This window comes from Aotus nancymaae, unplaced genomic scaffold (assembly GCF_030222135.1).
Source record: "Aotus nancymaae isolate 86718 unplaced genomic scaffold, 86718_ANA_hifiasm-v0.15.2.pri h1tg000014l, whole genome shotgun sequence".
Taxonomy (NCBI): domain Eukaryota; kingdom Metazoa; phylum Chordata; class Mammalia; order Primates; family Aotidae; genus Aotus; species Aotus nancymaae.
In genome coordinates, this window is record NW_026988425.1 from 82665758 (window position 1) to 82683642 (window position 17885).

Here is a 17885-nt window from a genome sequence, read left to right on the forward strand (position 1 = left end):
TGGCTCACGCCTATAATCCCAGCACTTTGGGAGGCCGAGGCGCGTGGATCATGAGGTCAAGAGATCAAGACCATCCTGGTCAACATGGTGAAACCCCATCTCTACTAAAAATACAAAAATTAGCTGAGCATGGTGGCACACGCCTGTAGTCCCAGCTACTCGGGAGGCTGAGGCAGGAGAATTGCTTGAACCCAGGAGGTGAAGGTTGTGGTGAGCTGAGATCACACCATTGCACTCCAGCCTGGGTAACAAGAGTGAAACTCCATCTCAAAAAAAAGAATGGTTGATGCATCATATCACTTTCTGCCATTATGTGATTACATTTGACCTTCTTCAAAAATGACCTGCCAAGCTTCTAAATTCTATATTACTACCAGGCTCAGAAAAGGGGAAGAAACGACACAATGAATTTTCGACCAACAAAAGTGGGCATGAAGAAAGGGAAGCTGTGCTGGCAGGGAGGTCTCCGGCTTAACTTTTATAATAATAATAATTGAAATCTGAAAAGAGTAGTCAGTTTCAGTGCTGCCTAAAAGGCACTAAACAGGCTTCCTCTGACTTTCACTCCACAACTAATGATGCCTAGTTTGCATCTTGGAATTCAGGACTGGCAATATATCATAGTGTTAAGATGACAGCCTTTGAATTTTAATCCAGGTTTTAGGATTTACCAGCTAAGTGATATGGATAATTGATTTAACCTCTCCAAGCATAAGTTTACACACATATAAAGTGGTGGTAGGAATAGTTCTTACCATCCTCATTGGGTTGAATCAAGGATCGAGTACCTTAATTTAGGTTTCCCCCAAAGCAGAATCTGAGATGAAAATTTGAGTGTAAGTGGTTTATTTGGTAAGTGAGAGTGTGATGATGTGAGACAGGGAAGGGGAAAAAGCCAATAATGGCTGAGTTAACAAGCACATACCTGCTGTGTGCAGATGAGGCCAAATCCTACCAGGGATTCTTCATCACAGGGCTGGGAAGCTGAGAAGTGTGGTTATCCTTAACCTCCCATTCCTCACTCGTTGAGAATTTCTCCCGGGCAAGCATCCCAGACACTTCTGGCCTCCCCTGAGCACAGGTCAGGGATACTCCAGAGACTGAGAAAGCCCTCTCACAGAAAATCCATGGCTTGAGGTAGAAAGCTTTGTTTTTACAGGAACTGTCACACTAAGGCTTCAGGTAACTTCTAGATGGAGCCAAGGGGATATGGATAGGACATTGACAGCATCTTCTATGGTGAGATAATGTATTTATCATAGTAATGCTTACTATGCATTAAGTAAGTAATAATTAATATAAGCACTCAACAAATGATAAGCTACTTTAAGTACAAAGTACTCAGCACAAAGATGACAAAGGGAAGTTCTTTCCAATTAAAAAAAGGAAACACTATCACTAAGGAGATGAGATGAGTGGAATCAACCCAGAAACCTGGAAGTCATCCTTCAGTCTACCTTCTTCTCTTCACTCCCCCACCCCACCTTTTTCTTCATGTCTCATCAATTTAATCACCTTAGCATCTCTCCTTTCTCTCTTCTCCACTCCAGCAACACTACCTTAAGGTAGGCTTTCACATTCCTTGCTTTAAATACCTTCTACCTACCTTCTACCTGACCTTCCTGTTATTCCCCCTTTCTTGAATTACCCAACCCATTCATTCAGTACTATCAGAATGCTTTTTCTAAAGCCCATTTCTGACAAGGTCAAACTCGACTTCAAATACTTTAATGATTCACCACTTATTTCTAGGTAAAGTTAAAACTCTTTAGGATACAAGACTCCTCATAACCTAGTCCTGCTTATTATATATATATATATATTTTTTTTTTTTATTGTACTTTAGGTTCTGGGGTACATGTGCAGAACATGCAGGATTGTTACATAGGTACATACATGGCAATATGGTTTGCTGCCTCCATCCCCCCGTCACCTGTATCTGGCATTTCTCCCCATGTTATCCCTCCCCAACTCCCTCTTCCCCTCTGTCCCTACCCTATCTGCCCCCCACAATAGACCCCAGTGTGTGATGCTCCCCTCCTGCTTATTTACCCAATCCCATATGGACTGTACTTTACTCTCAACGTCTACATCCAGACATAAGATTTAGTGCCTAATGTATGGTACATTTTTTCACCATTCACTGCCATTGCCTGACTCCCACCTTTTTTCATTTAGAAAGCTCCTAATTTTCATTGAGGAATTCAAATTGGTATCATCTTCTACAAAAAAACTATCCCTGATATTTCCCCTTCCCTTTTGATCTGGATAGGTGATCAAATGATCAAATGACATCTCTGTATATCTTTTTTTTTTTTTTTTGAGACAGTGTCTCATTCTGTCACCCAGGCTAGAGTTTAGTGGCACCATCATGGCTTACTGCAACCTCTGCCTCCCAGGCTCAAGTGATCCCTCTGCCTCGGCTACCGGAATAGCTGAGACTACAGGCATGCAACACCACGCTTGGCTAATTTTTGTATATATATATATATATATATATATTTTTTTTTTTTTTGTAGAGATGGGGTTTAATCATGTTGCTCACACTGGTCTCGAACTCCTGAGCTCAAGTGATCCTCCCACATCTCCCTTGCAAAGTGCTTGGATTACAGATGTGAGCCACCAATGCCCAGCCTGTATATCTCAAAACCTACACATGCATTATAAGTATTGGCTTACTTTGTGTCTTACTAATTATACTATCATTCTTCATAATCAGATACCAAGAGTCTGTATTCACAAGAAGCATGCAAAGTGATTTTTATCCACACTGAAGCCTAAAAATGATTTTTTTACAATAAGTACTTCCTAAAGGGAAGGAACTTTTTCCTTGTAATTCTAGTGCCTAACATAGCTCCTAGCATGTACCTGATGCTCAACAAATAACACTTGAATTGGTAAATAAAATTGCTTTTCTGAAATATTTCCACTCTTTCACAGAGATTTTATCAGGTTTCCACAAGTGGTAATAAGACTTATTAAAGAATGCTTTCCTGCACAGATGGTATTGTAATTTGGGCATCTCATTGTTGATCTGCCAGTCCTCCAGCTAAGTGATTATTAAATAAGACCAGTTGTTCTACTTTTTCACCCTTGATTGCCTTAAACTCTTTTCCATAAAAAGTATTTAGTCTTACTGCTTTTGATAATGAAGTCTAGAAGAGTGGTTCTTAAACTCAAACACATCAGAATGACATGGGGAGCTTGTTAAAAATAGAGATGTTTGAACCCCAATCCCAAAGATTGAAATTTATTATTTGAATGAGGGGGAGCAAGTATCTGTATCTTTAATGAGATTTTGAAGAAGAAAGTATCCCCTATAACAGATGGAACTATGGATTTTATAATTTAGAGGAAAGGATGGCATTTTTACAAACAGATATACCCTTAAGACTTATTTCCTCCAGACAAATACTATGACCTGTTTCAAAAGAGGTTCACTTTACAAATAGCTCTTGAAGTTTGGCAGTGTTACAATATTTTGCCTTGATTGGCTTGCCTAATAACTTAACATACCTAAAGAAAAATCCACTATTTTTTTCTTCCCTCTTTAAGATGTAAAGGTGGATTGCATATTTACCAAATTTAGCCAAGAAATTGGGAGTGTGGTCATCCAACTTTGACTTGTGTGTGTGCTCACATGACTTCTTCTTGCATGTAGTCTTCTTACTAGATGACAAAATCAAATCTTACTCCAGACCGTGAGTCTGTTCTTACTTTCCACAACAGAATCTGTAGTTACCTGAACCCTGACAACAACTGAGGGGTCTGCAGGCTGAGGACAAGTATACACCTTCCTCCTTCCACCATAAACTATCCAGGGCGTCATGACAGTCTCTGCCCCAGACTGTTTCAGAATAAAGGGTTTTATTATTCTACACAGGAATCATAAACTGAGCCTATTTGTTCCTCTGTTTAGTTCATCTCCTCTTTAAACTTTTATATCTACTCTAGAAGATGACTAGAAAATCTAGATTACTCTAGAAAATACTTGGCATCTTGTTTGTCTCAGGCTGGATATATTCCACCACAGTATTTCTAGACCAAGGATGAGAATCAAGCACTATTCTGTTTAATTCAGTTTAAGCTATTATTGTCTCCAAAATGAAAAAATATTGTTTTAAAAGTGGAATCAGAATACTCAGGAATTGAAAAAAAAAATAGTTTCCTCTTGACAATACTTGGGCTAATGCTGATCTGAAATGTTGAAGGAGAACCTGAAAGATCTTTGTCATGGTCAAATGGAGTCAAAACATCTATGGAAGCTATTGTCTCTCATGCTGTTATTAGAAATGAAATCGTTCTATAGAATAGTGTGATTCTGTTTTACTTAGGACTACAAAAACTTGTACCCATGCAGAAAGTAAATGATACCTGTGAATTTTCTGACTTTACCTACAAATAAAATTTTGCCGGACTTATGGATGTAATTTTTATAAGTATGATGTCAAAGGTTTTTGGATTGGATAGCATTACAGAAATACATTTTAAATTTTATAATAAAAGTCAATGACAAATTAATATTTTATAAAATCTTTTGTAGCCAATTTTGCTATAATAGTATATTTAACAAAAGCAAGGGACTGTAGCTTTATACTATACTCTAGAAAATATTGCTATATAACTGTTTATAACATATACCTATTTATTTTATAAAGTTCCTTTTAAATTTTGTTAGAACTATTAATTTGATCATTAATTAAATTTTATTATTTTGTTTTGGCTATCTAATAACTGGCCATTTCTTCAGTGTAACATCATCTTTCATTAATATTTTCTTCAATTATGAGGTTTTTATGTGTTCTAATTCAAATCCTACTTAATAGAGACTATAACTTGAAAATAAAAAGGTAAGTGGCCAAATCTGAATCCTTAATTTGAAAAAATGTATTAAGAACTGCTTTCTACAACAAATGTTTTTATGTTCAGGGCCACATGAAAATATTAATGTGAAACTTGATGGGAAAAACTTGCTTTACTGAATTTTTTCAATTAAACCACTAGATGGCAATATCTTTGTTTCTTTGTGAATGAATTAGACAAATGTCTCTTAAAGAAAACATTTAATTATTTTGTTAAAAGTTCTTATCTCAGCTACCAAATTGCAATTCCTCAATTCTTAAAAAAGAAGAACAGTTAGAGAGTATTTTATAGTGTTGGGTTGTAGTAAATGAGCGTCCTTCCTTAGTAATCAGAAAAGTCACTGGCTCACTGAGGTGGAAAAAGAATGGCTTCACTTTGGAGACTGCAAACTTCCAAGATGTTGGGCCTGTTAAGCATACTTCATACAGAAAGACACAGCTGAACCAGGGCTCTTGAATCTGTCTCCTTTCTTTCCACTAATTTTTTTCCTTTCTCGTCTAATTCACTTTCTTTAGGTTATTTTTGTTCTTTGTGGATGAAAAAAACACAGCCAAGGGTAGAAGGAAGGTTTTAAAAGCAGATAACCCTTATGATGGATTTCCTCTACCATACAAAATTTTACACATTGCATGGAAAAACTATAGGTACTGTACCCAAAATACATTTTCTACCTCAGAATCACTACCAAGTTTTTATGGTTCCCATACCATGTGATATATTATATCCAGCTAGCTTTACTCATTTTACTTATCTGCCTTGATCTTCAGAGCATTTGTGTTTGCAAACTTTGACCTTTTCATAGTTCACAAGATGCACTGTGTTCTCTTATTTATTTCCAAATCTGGTCTCTGGAGAAAGTGGTACACATTTCCAGATTTGAGAATATTCACATCCCGTTTAGAATAGTGAGCCAAGTCAGAGATAATTTATTTCTATTCTCTTTTAACTTAAACACCATTCTTTGCTCATCTTCTAGGACATCTACTTCTTTTTATTTGTGTTTTTGAGAGGGTGTCTTGCTCTGTCACCCAGGCTGGAGTGCAATTGTGCAATCTTGTCTCACTGCAACCTCTGCCTCTCAGGTTCAAGTGATTCTCCAAACTCAGCCTCCCACATAGTTGGGATTACAGGTGCCCACCACCAAGCCTGGCTAATTTTTGCATTTCTAGTAGAGATGGGGTTTACCATGTTGGCCAGGCTAGTCTTGAACTCCTGACCTCAGGTGATCTGCCTGCCTCAGCCTCCCAAAGTGCTGGGATTACAGTTTTTGAGCAACTTGGTTTTGCATATTTAGTAATCTGAGTTTCTTTTTTAATTGAACCTACTGAAATATGATCATCAAAACTTTAGGCATTTTTCTGCTAAATTATAATGTTCAAGAAGCAAAAAGATATATATAATTTTTATTCTCATGCAAATATAAAATGAACACATATGAAATATTTTATTCTATTAAATGAGAGAATCAATTTAAAGAAAAATCTCAAAAACATATACACATACATATATACAATTGAGAATGCTGAAAAGAACTTGCTAAGAGATACAAAACTGATAATATTCTGTAGTGCAATAAAAATAATGTTTGTGGTAATCTTTTTTACAAGACAAAAATCAATTAAATCTCTAACAGACAGAATTAATTTGCATTACTGTGGAAAAAAAGTATATGCATTACTATTAATATTAGTTTTGTGCAAGTAAATGTCTACCTATATTAAATGTAAATAGCCTTTTTAATAGAAAGTCAGTCAAAGGTACATAGCCTTATATAATAGATAATCTCCAGAAGGTCTGCTAAACTCAGTAATTTCATTTTGCCCATTTCCAAGTGGTAGACAGTTTTTCTAACATGGCCATTTGTAAAAGTTATTATGTTGGTGGAATGAGCAACATAATCTCAGAAAAAAAGTCTATTCCATATGCTGCAGCAGGGCAAACCACAAAGAGACATTTTTTTATACTAGATTTCCTGCACAAATGATGAATATGACCAGTGATAAAATCAGGAACACTATGATTAAGTTTTGGAACAAACTGAGCAGGCAATGGGTTTCCTTAGCTCTAAAAGTAGATGTCCAGGCCAGGTGTAGTGACTCACCCCTGTAATCTCAGCATTTTGAGAAGTCATGGCAGGCAGATCACCTGAGGTCAGGAGTTCGAGACCACCCTGGCCAACATGGTGAAACCCCGTCTCTACTTAAAATACAAAAATTAGCTAGGTTTGGTGTCAGGTGCTTGTAGTCCCAGCTATTCAGGAGGCTGAAGCAGTAGAATCACTTGAACCTGGGAGACAGAAGTTGTAGTGAGCCAAGATCAGGCCACTGCACTCCAGCCCTGTTGACAGGGCGAGACTCTGTCTCAAAAAAACAAATAAACAAAAAGAAGTAGATGTCCTAGAAGATGAGCAAAGAATGGCTTTTAAGTTAAAAGAGAATAGAAATAAATTATCTCTGACTTGGCTCACTATTCTAAATGGGATGTGGTGCCACTCTATATTCTCAAATCTGGAAATATGTACCACTTTCTCCAGAGACCAGATTTGGAAATAAATAAGAGAGCACAGTGCATCTTGCAAACTGTGAAAAGGTCAAAGTTTGCAAACACAAATGCTTTGAAGATCAAGGCAAATAAATAAAATGAGTAAAGCTAGCTGGATATAATATATAACATGATATGGGAACCATAAAAACTTGGGAAGCTCGGGCCTCATCTAAAGAGAGAGACTATTATTCGGGTCCAAACAATTGATGATGTGAGGAAATACATGCCCTAAGTTGCCAGATTTCCAGATTTTTCAAGAGAAACAAGAAAACCAAATTTTGTAGATTCTGCTGATTTTTTAAGATGCTGGGCATTCAACCAAAAAATCCAACCAACAGGCAACTATGTGGCTTCCCTTGCCCCCAAAAATACCTGCCTAAGGAAGTTTTCTAGAAGTCCTCTTCCATTTGAAGTCTGTTGAAGGGGAATGTTCTGAGAAGTAAGAGTGTAACTGGAGAAGTGGCAAGAATTGAGCAGCAGTAATGAGCAGGCAAATGATAAGAATATATAGACTGTAGATAGAACAGCTCTATGTGCCAATTGGGAACCACCAAAAACAAAGGGTCCTTTGGGAGTTGGGAATTCTCATGACTTAGAAAAAAACTGAGTATCAAAGAATATCAATTGAGTAACAATTTTATCATTTGTTTATTGACACTCAATAAAATTGAATATCAGTTTCATCATTTGTTATTCTCATCCTTCACTCCAAGCTGTCCAATGCTGAGCTCAGTTAAGGGAACCAATAAATACTTGCTGATTGGGTTCTCATTCTTAAAACAACTTACGGATTAATATAACAACTTTAATTTTCTGTCAACTGTTTTATAACTCAGACATTGTGCATGTGTGTGTGTCTTAATTTCTTAAAATCAGTGGAGAAGTAAAGGTGTGATTGAATTATTAATAGTAAAATTCCAGAATGATACTGGGAATATATTATCACCAAAGCCTGCTTTACTGCTTTACTCCCTAAGGATTTCACAGAACTTTGGATAATATAAATTATATTTTAACTGATCACAGCTTCTGTAAAGATATATACCAAAGTCTCTACCACTACCACTGTCTATTAGGCCAATTGGAGAACCCTGACCTAAACAGAACCAGATTCTTTTTCTTGAGACACTGAACATGAGTATTGAGCTGATGAGTCAGACAATGCTAAGTACTTGAATTAAAAGGTCAGGGCAAGACCTGACAAAAGGACAGCAAATCAAAGCCAAGTATAAGAGAATTTGTGGGAACAAAGAGATGCCCAGAAGTACAGAGAGAATCAGGGCCAGGCCACTCTGAGAGAGATGAAAAGAAATATTGGGGTTTTAACAGATTTTTTTCATTTTCCAGGTGGAACAACTATATTTTATTTCTTCATATGCTTTTGAAGTGATCAGTTTTGTCCTCTGGATAAACCTCCCTTTATAGGTGCTGATTTGTATGTATTTGCTACTTACAACCATGAAATGGATTATCCCTGTCTCCTAGCTGCAGCACTGCCAGATGCAGGAAACTCTTCTTTGGCTGAATAGAGAGACCTCATTTTTGTGACCTGAGAGCATGCCATGGTCTCCATGGTAATTTTTACAGCTGATTCTCAGTGCTTATTACCATCATGATGCTGAAGGTTAAACTAAGATGTTGCTTAAAAAAAAAAAGATGAAATGGAATCTCAGAGTCAAGTTGAGTCTTCCTTGACACTTCTGATGTAATTTTCTCCACATCATATATTTCCATTAAAAGTATCAAAGTTGTGGTGGCTCCTAGACCTACATTTAAAGGTTGCAGGGTGGGCATGGTGGCTATGCCTGTAATCCCAGCACTTTGGGAGACTGAGGCAGGTGGATCACCTGAGATCAGGAGTTCAAGACCAGCATGGCCAACATAGTGAAACCCTGTCACTACTAAAAATACAAAAACTAGCTAAGTGTGGTGGTGGGCACCTGTAATCCCAGCTACTCGGGAGGCTGAGGCAGGAGAATCACTTGAACTCCAGAGGCAGAGGTTGCAGGTTGCAGTGAGCTGAGATCACGCCATTGCACTTCAGCCCATGCAAGACTCCATCTAAAAAAAAAAAAAAAAAAAAAGCAACAGATCCCTATAGTAATCCATGTGTGAGATGATAGAATCCTGAAATAGACTGAAGTAGAGTGATGCAAAGTAACAGACAAGATTGACAGACATCAGAAATATAATGACATTCTTAATAGGAAAGAGTTGGGATAACTGAGCATTTGGCTCTGGGTACCTACGAGAAAAGTGAGGAAATCAAGAAAGCTATACTATAGACTGAATGTCTGAGTCCCCTCCAAAATTCTTATGTTGAAATCTAACCCCCAGTGTGATAGTGTTTGAAGGTGGGACCTTTGCATAGTGATTAGGTAATGAAGATGGAGCCCTCATGAGTGGGATTAGTGACTCTCTACAAGGGACATCAGAGAGGTTTTCGCCCTTCGCCATGTGAGGTTACAGTGAGAAGATGGCAGTCTATAAACCAGGAAATAAGCCTTCACCAGACACCAAATCTGTTGGCACATTGATTGGATTTTCCTGCACACGATTTCATTGCTGATTCTTTCTTTCCCTCTTTCTTTCTTTTTCTTCCTTCCATCCTTTCTCTCTCTCTCTCTCTTTCTTTCTTTCTTTTTTCAAATGCTCTTGAAATGACCAGTGTGTGTTTGTTTGTTTTGAGACAGGGTCTCACTCTGTTGCCCAGGCTGGAGTGCAATGGTGCAGTCTTGGCTCACTGCAACCTCTGCCTCCTGGGCTCAAGTGATCCTCCCATGTCAGCCTCCTGAGTAGCAGGGACTACAGGCATGTGCCACCACACCCAGCTAATTTTTGTTTTTTGTTTGTTTGTTTTTGTTTTTATTCCAGAGACAGGTTTTCATCATGTTGTCCAGGCTGTTCTCAAACTCCTGAGCTCAGCCTCCCAAAATGCTGGGATTACAGGTGTGAGCCACCATGGCCAGCCTCATTGCTGATTTCTACCAAACATTTAAGGAAAAATTAATACCAATCCTTCTCATATTCTTCCAAAAAGTTGAAAAGGAGGAAAGTGAAAGAGGAGGAATCAAAATTCTTAGCCAGAGCAATTAGGCAAGAAAAAGAAGGTATCCAAATAGGAAAGGAAAAAGTAAAATTGTCTCTGTTTGCAGATGACACAATCTTACATATAGAAAACCCAAAAGACTCTACTGAAAAACAGAACTAATAAACGAATTCAGTAACATTGCAGGATACAAAATCAACATACAAAATTCAGTTGCATTGCTATACACTAACAACAAACTATCAAAAAAAAAAAAAAGAAATTGAGAAAACAATCTTAGTTTAGCAACTAAAATGTTGCTAAAGCAATCCTTTGAGAAAGAACAAAACTTCCTGATTTCAGATTATATTAGAAAGCTCTAGTAAACAAAATGGTATTGCACTGTCATTAAAACAGACTTGCAGACCACTGGCATAGAACCAAACCCATTCATATATGGTAACTAACCTTCAACATAGGCTTCAAGTATATGTTATGGGAAAAGAATAATCTCTTCAGCAAACGTTGTTGAGAAAACTGGATATCTATATGCAAAAAATTAAATTAGATTCTAATCTTTTTTTTTTTTTTTTTTTTTTTTTGAGACAGAGTCTTGCACTGTCACCCAGGCTGGAGTACACTAGTGCAATCTTGGCTCACTGCAACCTCCACCTCCTGGGTTCAAGAAATTCTCCTGTCTCAGCTTCCCAAAAAGTTGGGATTACAGACACCTGTCACCACGTATGGCTAATTGCTTGTATTTTTAGTAGAGACCAGGTTTTACCATATTGGTCAGGCTGGTCTTGAACTCCTGACCTGACCCACTGCGCCAAGCCTTTTTTTTTTTTTTTTTTTTTTTGATGGAGTCTGGCTCTGTCACCCAGGTTGGACTGCAGTGGCACAATCTCAGCTCACTGTAACCTCTGCCTCCTGGGTTAAAGGAATTCTCTTCCCTCAGCTTCACGAGTAGCTGGAGCTACGGCACGAGCCACCACACCTGGCTAATTTTTGTATTTTTAGTAAAGACAGGGTTTCACCATGTTGACCAAGCTGGTCAGGTGACTTCTGACTTCAGGTGATCCACCTGCCTCACCCTCCCAAAGTGCTGGGATTACAGATGGAAGCCACTGTGTCCAGCCTAGATTTTAATCTTATATCATACATGAAACTCAACTCAAAGTGAATTAAAGACTAAAATAGTACTAAAACCATAAAGCTTCTCATTTCCCCAATTTTTATGTATGATTATTTGTAATAACTTTTCCTATAATTTTTCCTTTCCTAAATTCATATAGTTTTTCCTGAAGTTAATAAGTATCTTTTTTATATGCTCGGTTTTCTATGCATTTATCACTATTTTGTCATCCAACTATTCCCCAGGTACGTAAATCTCTTCTTAATATAGTTAAATAAATATGTTAAGTATTTTAATAGTTTCACCATCTTGAAGAAGTCTCTCTTAGAGCCATTTTATCTGCTCCAATACAATTGGGTTGGTTTCTGGATTCCTGTAGTTTGAGAAACTCTTTCAACATTGTATAGGGAATGCCTTTGTCTTGCTTTTGTGTTGAAATCATGTGCCTTAAATCCTATTTCTTCACATTTTAGAGTTTACTCTCTTGTTTCAGTAGAAGTCATTCCAGTACACAAAAATGTTTTTGTTCCACTCTCAGACTTGACTAATAGTTTGGCTGAGTATATAATTCAAAGTTGAAAAGCATTTGCCTCAAATTTTTAAAAACTCATTCCTCCCTTGAGGAGGGATCCAGGGTAACTTTTGAGGACTCTGAAGTCATTCTGATTCCTTATCTTTTACATAAGGTCTAACTGTACCCCCACCCCACCTTCCCCCCAAAAACTGGAAGCTTGTTGAGTCTTTTGTCTGTATCTAGTATTCTTAAATTTCATGGTTTGTATTTTGGTGTGTATCCATCTTCATTTTATAAGCAGTCCTTTCAGTCTAGAAATTCATATTTTGTACTCTCATAAATGCTTCTGAATCATTTCACTGACACTATTTTCTCCTTTGTTTTCTCTTTTCTTGCTTTAAAAGCAAATCATCTTTTTTTAAGAGTTATTTTTTCTTCTTGTTGCTTATTTATACACCATTCTGTTCTTTTATGGATGCCAAGTTTTGTCTTACCTTTGAAGAGACTAATAATATATTTATGGTCAGGCTCAGTGGCTCACGCCTGTAATCCAAGCATTTTGGGAGGCCAAGGTGGGCGGATCACCTGAGGTTGGGAGCTCAAGACCAGCCTGACCAACATCTCTACTAAAAATATAAAATATTAGCTGGTGTGGTGGTGCTTGCCTGTAATATCAGCTACTTGGAGGCTAAGGCAGGAGAATCACTAGAACCTGGGAGGTGGAGGTTGCGGTGAGCCGAGATCATGCCATTGTACTCCAGCCTGGGCAACAAGAGCAAAACTCCATCTCAAATAATAATAATAATTATTATTATTTATTAAAGTATTCCTTTCTTTAAAAATTTAAATCTGTACAAAAGTAGAATAGCATAATGAGCTCACATGGATCTGTCATTCAGCTTCAACAGTTATCAACTCACAATTTTGTTTTATCTGTACCCGCAATACTTTCCCACTCCCTTCCCCCTTTGGATGGTTTTGAAGTAAATCCCGGACCAGACATTACATTATTGTTTTTGGTGTGTACGTCTACAAAATACATACTGTTTATTTTTATATAACTACAATATCTTGCCTTAAAAAAAAAAAGAATTCCTTTTAATCTTCATTAAAATACTCTATTAAAACATCAAATAGTATTACAAGACTAATAACAATGGCAAAAATGAAAAACCAGCAACTCTTTGCCTTATTCCTGCCTATCCGTAAATCTTACTTTCCAGAGGAAACCGCTTTAGAGCCCGTAAGATATTTCTTCATATTTTAAGATATTTAGTTATCTTGCAATTTATGGCTTATATTTTTAAAGGTTATATGTTGATATCCTATTGTATCCTCCCAAGAGTTATATAAAAATTTCCAGTTATATCAGTATTTGATATATACTTTTTTGTTATTTACATTTTTTAAAACTTATTGAAAATTTCAAATATATATGAGAATGTAATGTAATAAATCCCATATATCTATCATCCAGTTTAATATTTACAACTGCATAGCTAGTTTGTTTCATCTTTATTACATCTTTTTTTTTTTTTCCTGAGACAGGGCCTCACTCTGTTGTCCAAGCTGAAGTGCAATGGCACCATCACAGCTCACTGCAGCCTCGACCTCTACCTACTGAGTAGCTAGGACCACGGGTATGTGTCGCTATGCCCAGCTAATTTTTTTTTTTAAGAGAAGAGGTCTCGCTATGTTGCCCAGGCTGGTGTTGAATTGAACTCCTGGGCTGAAACTATCCTCCAGTCTCAGCCTTCCGAAGTGTCGGGATTACAGGCATGTACCACTGAGCTAGCCTGTTACACCCATATTTTATAGCAAATCCCAGAAAGATATCATTTCATTTGCAAACTATCTACTATATATCTCCAAAATGACTTTTCTCCAAAAGTGTAATAGTTTTATCATGACTGAAAAGAAACCGCACACACAAAAAAATTCGTAATAGTCTCAAATGATCAAGTCAACATTTGCATTTCTCCACGTTTTATTTTTTTTCTTTCTTTTTCCTCTGCCTCCTCCTCTTCTTCTTTTGTTGTTATACTGGTTTGTTTGAATCAGGATCTAAACACTATCTAAACCTGCAATATTTGCATTGCATTTAAATGTTTCTTAAGCCCTTAAAACTACATAGGTTCCTTTTTCCTCTGTCCTTTTTTTCCTCTCAGTTTATTCAATGAAGAAATCATTATCTTATAGTTTTCCACATTATGAACTTTGCTGATTACATTTTAATGATCTTATTTAACATGTTATTCTATGCTTTATATTTTCTATAAGCTAGCATTTAAGTCTAGAGGCTTGATCTAGGTAATAACCCCTAGTGGCATAAGCTGAAAATAATCTTTGCCAGTTTGTTATTTGTATTTTTACTTTGCTTATGGTCTTTGCTTATGCAAAATTTAAAAAATATTTTTAATGTATGCAACTGTATCAATCTTTTATTACTAGTATTTGGAATAAAGATCAGAAAAAATTTTCATATCCACAAGTTATATAGGAGTTTGCTCCTGTTTTTTCTGAAACATATATGGTTTTATTATTTTACATTTACACCTCTTAAGAAGAACGAATCCGATTTTATCTTTTTCCATTTGACTGCTATCCCAAGACCATGTATTGAAAAATTCATGTTTTCCTTTGCTAAGTTAAGGTGTCATCTTTATTGTACACTAATCAATATACTAATTGTATCTATTTATGAATTTTTGTGGTTTGATCAGTTCTGTTCATGCAACAATACTATAATGTTTTAATTTTACAGAGTTTGTAATATGATAGGACAGGACCCCTTATATTTATTCTTCTTTAGCTTGGTTTTTCTGGCTATTTTGTTTGTTTTTGTTTTGTTTTTTGAGACAGATTCGTACTCTGTTGCCCAGGCTGGAGTGCAGTGGTGCAATCTTGGCTCACTGCAACCTTCACCTCCCGGGGTCAAGCGATTCTCCTGCCCCAGTCTCCTAAGTAACTGGGATTACAGGCACCCATCACCACGCCTGGCTAGTGTTTGTATTTTTGATAGAGACGGGGTTTCACCATGTTGGCCAGGTTGATCTTGAACTCCTGACCTCAAGCGATTCACCGGCCTCGGCCTCCCAAAGTGCTAGGATTACAGGCGTGAGCCACTGCACCCGGCCATTTTTATGGCTATTTTTGCTTGCTTGCTTTTCCTAATGATCTTTATAATTGACTTGTTAAGCTCTAGGGAAAAAAATTAGAAATTTTGTGGTACCGTGGTTAAATTTATAAAGTAACTTGGGAAAGGATATCTTTATAATACAGAATCTTCCTTGTCTAAATCTATGAAGAGTATGAAATTTCCCCCTATTTGCAAGCTAACTAGTAAGCCTACACAGTTTTTGGATGCTGGTACAAAACATGAAACATCTGGGTTGGAGACAAAGGATTATATTACAGCAATGGTAGTAGGAGGGGTATCAGAATGTTCTTACACTGGTTTCCCAAATTCCAGTTGCCACAAGGTGATGTAAAGAGGGCCAGGTCACATTGGCACATGTAGGGAGTTGCTAAAAAGGAAAAAAAAAAATACTCTAAGCTTAGGAAACCCAGTTTTTTAATACTGGACATTAAGAAAATACATCCTTTGCTCTGGAAGGAGACACCATCTCTATTTTTGAAAACTATTTACTATAGATACATCTTTGAAAATATAATTATTTTCCCTTCTTATTTTAGAGACAGGGTCTCACTCTGTTACCTAGACTGGCCTCGAACTTTTGGGCTCAAGGGATCCTCCTCCCCTCAACATCCTAAGTAGCTGGTACTTCAAGTGCTTACCACCATGCCCATCTAAAAAATGGATTTAAAAAAAATTTTTTTTGAGATAGGGTCTCATTCTGTCACCCAAGCTGGAGTGCAGTGGTGTAATCACAGCTCACAGAAACCTTGATCTCCCCCAGCCCAGATGATCCACTCATCTCAGCCTCCCAAGTAGCTGGCACTGCAAGCATATGTCACCACACCCAGCTAATTTTTTTGTAGAGATGGGGTTTTGCCATGTGCCCAGGTTGGCCTCAAACTTCCGAGCTCAAGCAATCCACCCACCTTGGCCTCCCAAAGTACTAAGATTACTGGCATAAGCCACAATGCCCAGCCGTTAAAAAAAAAAAAAAAAAGATTTTTGACTAGGGTATAAAGACAATAATGAGAGAAAGAATACTTTCAAACAAATGGAGATTGGACAGCTGGATATCCTCTTTCAAAAGAAGGAAGTCAAACCTCCTACCTTGTATCATATACAAAAAATAACCCAAAACGGATCAAAAAACTAAATGTAATGGATGGAACCATAAAACTTGCAAAAGAAAAAACAGGCATAAATCTTCATGACTTTGGGTTAGACAACACCTTCTTAGATATGTTATCAAAAGCACAAGTAGTCCCCAAAAATCTAGATAAATTTGACTTCATCCAAATTAAAAACTTCTATGTTTCGAAGGACACTACCAAGAAAGTAAAAAGATAATCTGTACAATGGGAGAAAATATTTAAAAACCATTAATTTTTGTAAAGGGCATGGTATGCAGAACATGCAAGAATCTCTTAAAATGCAACCAAAGACAATCCTATTAAAAATGGGCAAAATATGTGAATATTTGTTCCTTCAAAGGGAATATGCAAATGGCCAATGAGCACATAAAAATTCTTGACATCTTTCGTCAATAGGAAAATGCAAATCAAAACCACAATCAAAATCTCATGCTCAATAAGATGGTGTCTCAGTACATTTTTGCTGCTGTAACATAGTAACTAAGACTAGGTAATATATAATGCACAGAAAGTTACTGACTAACAGTTCTGGAGGCTAAGAGTACAAGATCAAGGGGCTAGGAGTTGACAAGAGCCTTGTTGCTGCATCACCCCATGGTGAAAGGTGGAAGGGCAAGAGAAGAGTCACAGAGGGCTGAACCCTCCCTTTTATAAGGGCACCAATCCTGCCCATAAGACTGAAGGCCTCATTGCCTAATCACTTTCTAAAGGTCCCACCTATTTTTTTTTTTTTTTTTTGAGATTTCCTGTTCCCTTATTACCCAAGCTGGAGTTCAATGGCACGATCTCAGCTCACTGCAACCTCAGCTTCCTGGGTTCAAGCAATTCTCCTGCTTCAACTTCCCAAGTAGCTGGGATTATAGGCACACACCTCCACACCCAGCTAATTTTTGTATTTTTAGTAGAGACAGGGTTTCATCATGTTGTCCAGGCTGGTCTCAAACTCCTGACCTCAGGTGATCTGCCCACCCTGGCCTCCGAAAGTGCTGGGATTACAGGCGTGAGCCATCGTGCTGGCCAAGTCCCACCTCTTAATACTGTTACCATGGCAATTAAATTTCAACATGAGTTTTAGAGTGGACGAATATTCACATTGTAGCAGATAGTATAATAAAAAAGATGAAAAATAGTGCTGGTGAAGATATGGAGAAATTGTAACCATCATACATTGCTGATGGGGAATATAAAATGGGACATCCATTTTGCAAAAGAGTTTGGCAATTCAGAGCTACCATATGACTCAATAATTCCACTTCCAGGTGTAGAACTAAAAGAATTGAAAATATATGAATACACAAAAAGTTATTCTTGAATGTTCATGACAGCATTTTTCATAATAGTTAAAAAGTAGAAACAATCTAAATGTGCATTAATTGATGAATTAATATTCAATATGTGGTATATTACACAAGGAAATAATATTCATCAACAAAAAGAAATACTGATACACACTACAACATAGATGAATCTTGAAAACATTATGCTAAGTAAAAGAATCTAAACTCAAAAGG

The 17885-nt window shown here is 37.1% G+C and overlaps 1 long non-coding RNA gene across 1 annotated transcript in view; it reads left to right on the plus strand.

Moving 5' to 3' along the window:
• The window catches only part of LOC135274881 (uncharacterized), a 45443-nt gene that overhangs the window by 20280 nt on the left and 7278 nt on the right, over window positions 1-17885 (plus strand). The window contains exon 2 of the long non-coding RNA XR_010342610.1: window positions 13633-13724. This is a non-coding gene — a long non-coding RNA (uncharacterized LOC135274881). The remainder of the gene's footprint in view (window positions 1-13632; window positions 13725-17885) is intronic.